The sequence below is a fragment of the Humulus lupulus genome, chromosome 7, assembly GCF_963169125.1.
Source record: "Humulus lupulus chromosome 7, drHumLupu1.1, whole genome shotgun sequence".
Classification (NCBI taxonomy): Eukaryota; Viridiplantae; Streptophyta; class Magnoliopsida; order Rosales; family Cannabaceae; genus Humulus; species Humulus lupulus.
In genome coordinates, this window is record NC_084799.1 from 194,422,446 (window position 1) to 194,427,369 (window position 4,924).

Sequence of the window (4,924 nt, forward strand, 5' to 3'; positions counted from 1 at the left end):
CTCAGATGTGACTCATGTGTTGAGGCATGAAGATCCGGAGTTACAGGCAAATTTGGCTTATGAAGAGCAACCAGTTCAGATCTTGGATCGAAAGGATAAGGTGTTGCGAAATAAGATGATTCCTCTGGTTAAAGTGTTGTGGAGGAATAGTAAGGTCGAGGAGGCGACTTGGGAGCTTGAGACAGCTATGCGGGATCAGTATCCGGAGTTGTTCAGGTAAATTTCGAGGACGAAATTCTCATTAGGAGGGGATAGTTGTAACGACCCAAATTCACTAATAAGGCTTAAGGGCCTTGATTAGTGTGCCTGGAGGGCATAATGGAGATTATGTGTGGTTTTTATGATTAAGATGCATGATTATGATTTTAAGCATGTTATATGACTATGTGTATTATGTTATGTGATAATTATGATATGTGAATCGTACCACGTGGGTGTGGTGATATCAATGTGATGCACGTGCCGAGACGGTCCTAGAAAGCTAGATAGCGGTAACTGGTGATTTGGTAACTTGTGTAACTGTTAGTAACCATAGAGAGTAACAAGTTTTGTTGGAGAGGTGGTAGAATTGTAAAGCTAGTAAAAGGACAAGAGTGCCCTTGAGGTTTAGTTAGAAAGGGATAATTGAGGAGGGATAAAGTGGTCTTTTGGCAGTGGTTTAGGTAAGTTTCAGCTGAAGGAAAATACAAGTACGTATAACACTTTGGGAAGATAGGTTTATGCTGAATTTTGAGACCTAGAAATAAAGCAAAAGACAAGGAGAAGAAGAAAGCTGAATTTGGCTCTTGGAAGGAGAATCAAAGGGTTTGAAGTTATCAAAATCAAGCTAAGGCCAAGGTTATACAGAGGTAAGGATTATAACTTTTCTTTGTTGAATTTAAGTTTGGATTTTCAGAGATTGAATATGGGAACTCAAGGATAGTTATGGATATTTGTGGAAACTCAGCTTGTGGGATTATAAAGCTTGACTTGGAGCTGGAAGCAAGGAAGCTAGAGGTTGGACTCTTCACTTAAGGTAAGGATTCTGTTTAATTGTAAAGCTTGTTTCTGTTATGGATTAGGGAATTTGAAGTTTAGTTTGGGTTTAGGTTTAAGTTTTAACTTTCTGGTTTGGGTTACTAAGGCATGGAACTCAAGAGTGAATTTTGGGAATGATTGTGTAATTGAGCTAGGGTATGATGTTTCTAGGTTGTAGTGAGGTCTATTTGGGGTTTTGAGTTGGTTTTGAGGCTTAGGTATAAGTTTGGGGTGATTTGGAGTGGTTTGAGTTCGGGAAAACGCAGGGGAAAAACCCAGAATTATGGGCTCGCGAAGGAGCGCCGCGGCGCAAGGCTGTTTCTGGGCGGTGTGTGTGTTCTCTGACTTGTTGGGCGTCGCGGCCCTATAGGGCAGCGCCGTGGCGCTAGGCCAATTTCAGGATGTTAGAATTTGCAATTTTGAGCCTTTGCTCCGGGGGTTTGGGGGATGTCTTCGGTGCATTGTTTTAGGGATTTAGGGGTACCGAAAGTGTGGGATTGGTTCCGGGGAGGTAGGTTTGGATTGATTAGTGACAAAGGATGTTTCATTTGTGTTGTGATTAGGACTTTGGAGAGGCTCGGGGTAGAGGACCGTGCTCGCGGCTTTGTGGTATCGGAAACCAGTGAATTGAAAGGTAAGAAACCTGCACCCGGATAAATGTTGGTGATGGGACTAAGTGCTCCCAAGAATTGTGTCGTGTCAATGTTGGTATCACACCAAGGGACATGTAAAAGCGGCCTAAGAGTGTCGTACTTGATATTAGTGCACAGGGCGCGAACTGGCCATTGGTAGCCAAGAATAACAGGATAACGGAGGGAGCAGCCTGAGAGCGCTAGCCCTGGTTATCGTTTGTGAATTATGAATGTTATGAACTGAAATGCCTAGTATGTGGAATACTTGTCTATACTGACTGGTGATGTATTTGAGTTTATGTGGTGCAATGTGAGATATTGACTTGTCTGCTAATTGTTCATGCTCTGTTGTTGTTGTGTTTTCTTGCTGGGCCTTGGCTCACGGGTGCTACGTGGTGCAGGTAAAGGCAAGGGCAAGCTGGACCAAGCCTGAGGCGGAGAGCTCCGAGGTGGAATGTACATAGCCAGCGGTTCGACCGCCACGGTCAAGGAGTGGATCAGGACAGGGATCACCTAACAGCTTATTTTGCCTTAGTATGGCCAGTTATTGTAAATAAACCTTGGGTCTTTTGTAAACGGTCTTTGAACTTAATATTTTTGGGATCCCATGTAACAGATAATACTTTTTAATGGAAATGTGGCTTTTGAGACCAAAACGCTTTTAACCCTAGTTCCTTAATAGTTTCAATAACACGATTTTATTTAAATGACTTGATTAGCAAGTCTGGCATTTTATAAACACACAGTGTAACGGTCTTGGCTATCCAAGGCGTTACAACTTCAGTCTTAACTACTTCCTTCATCGTTGAGTTTAGTCTTCTTTGAGGGTCACGACGTGGTATAGCCCCGTCTTCCAATTGAATGTGATGGGAGAAAATTAAAGGACTAATACCTTTGATGTCAGCTATCACCCATCCTAATGCATCTCTTTGTTCTTGCAACACATTGATGAGTTTGCGCTCTTGTGTGGCATTGATCTTGGAAGATATTATGACAGGAAAAGTGTTGACAGCTCCCAGGAAAACATGCTTAAGACCCTTGGGAAGTTGGGCCAACTTTGGTTGAGGAGCTTTTTCAATGGAGGGTTTTGATGTTTCTCGATCTTGAGGGAGTTCCTCAAAGATTGGATTCCAAAACATGGTTCTTCTAGCCTGTGAATGTTTGCATATTTTAGGGTTTATTTTAGACTCATCGGGCTCAGAACTTTCTAAAAGTTGGAAGAGGTGATTAAAATGATTAGATGTGTATTTCGCTTCGACCTCTTCTGAAATAAGTGTATCGATCAGATATGATTGGAAACACTCATCGTTATCAGGTGGCTGTTTGCTGATGTGGAAAACATTCACTTCTAGAGTCATGTTCCCGAAAGAGATTTTCATGAGACCATTCCTACAGTTAATGAGTGCATTTGTTGTTGTGAGGAAAGGTCTACCAGGAATGATGAGAATTTTGGACTCTATACTCACTTCAGATTGAGTGTCCAAGATGAGAAAATCAACAAAGTAATAGATTTTTTCAATTTGAATTAGAACGTCTTCTACTATTCCCCGAGGTTTCTTGATTGGTCGATCGGCTAGTTGTAGCACCACAGATGTGGGCTTGAGTTCTCCTAGACCTAATTGCAAGTATATTGAATATGAAATGAGATTTACACTTGCTCATAAGTTTAGAAGGGCTTGACCAAATTCCTGTTCCCCAATTTGGCATGAGATGGTGGGACAACCAGGATCTTTGTACTTAGGCGGTGTCTTGCAGTCAATTACCGCGCTAGCTTGTTCTGCCAAGAATGCAGTTTTCTTAACATGGTGCTTTCTTTTAACAGTGCATAAATCCTTGATAACCTTGGCATAAGCCGACACTTATTTGATCACATGCAATAATGGCAAATTGATCTTCACTTGTGTAAAAGGTCTAGGATTTCACCATGATTTTCCAGTACCTTTCCAGTGGATTTCAAAGCTTGAGGAAAGGATGCATTTACTAGAATGCTTATTGGCATATCATCATCTGGAGCGGGCATTGACGTACTCGTTGTCTTAGTTAACGGTGAAACCGTACTTTGACCACTTCGAGTAGAGATGGCATTAACCTCTTTGAAATTTGTATCTGGAGAGGAGGAGGTTTGTGCCATGTGTTGCCCTTTTTGATGGATTAGAGGTTGAGCGGGAAGTGTACCATGCTCTTGAATTGCCAAAGTAGTGTTTAGCTTTGTCATTTGGATTTTTATGTCTTTCATTTCCTCTACCATTTGTGTGAAACAAGATTTAAGCTCTTGAGTTGAGGCTATTTGTGTTTGCGCAAGTATTTGCAAAGTATTCTCAAGAGAATTACTTGACTGCATGTTATTTTGAGGAGCAATGTATGCTTTTGGCGGTTGTTGCTGCTCAGGCCTCCATTGGCTCCCAAATGCTTGGTTTGAATCCTTCCAGTTGAAATTTGGATGGTTGCGCCAACCGAGATTGTAAGTGTTTGAGAAAGGGTTATAAGGCTTCTTGTAATCCCCTAAAGCATTGCATTGTTCCTCATTTCCTCCTCTTAACTCACCAAGAGTTGGGTACTCTTGCGGTTGATGTTCCGTCCCTCCACAGATGAAGCATGGATCTCGTGTCTCTACCTTTGCAGCCTTGTGGATTCCTCTACCTTCTTGAGATTTGAAAGCCTCAAATTGTTGTCTCAATGATTCAATTTGGATTTTGACGTTGTCATCTTCCCTCAATTGGTAGATTCCAGTTGATCGTGGCTTGTCCATAGGACTCGGTCCATTCCATGTGTAGGACTTTTCAGCGAGATCGTCGAGGTACTAGAAAGCTTCATCAGGATCTTTTTGAAGGAATTCTCCATTGCACATCATTTGTACAAATTGTCTTTGTTTGTTTGTGAGACCGTCATAGAAATAGCTGATCAGACACCAACTTTCCTATCCATGATATGGGCATTGATTTATCAAATCTCTAAACCTCTCCCAGACCTGATGGAAAGTTTCATGGTCTTTCTGGATGAAGGTAGAGATTTTCCTCTTAAGGCTGCTAGTCTTATGGAGCAGAAAATATTTGGCAAAAAATGCTTTTGTCAGTTCGTCCCATGTTCCGATAGATCTAGGCCTTACAGAATACAACCAACTTTTTGCTTTGTCTTTGAGAGAGAAAGGAAATAATTTCAATCTCACAATGTTGGTGACATCAATTCGGTCGTTGAATGTAGCCACCACCTCTTCGAATTCTCGTATATGCACGTACAGACTCTCATTTTCCAACCCATGGAAGGTTGGTAAGAGG

The 4,924-nt window shown here is 41.7% G+C and overlaps 1 non-coding gene across 1 annotated transcript; it reads left to right on the forward strand.

The window, feature by feature from the left end:
• The first annotated feature begins 4,567 nt into the window (after positions 1 to 4,567).
• On the forward strand, positions 4,568 to 4,674 carry LOC133793054 (small nucleolar RNA R71). Its single transcript, XR_009874516.1, has one exon. It is a non-coding gene; the product is annotated as a small nucleolar RNA R71 (small nucleolar RNA).
• The last annotated feature ends 250 nt before the right edge of the window (positions 4,675 to 4,924 follow it).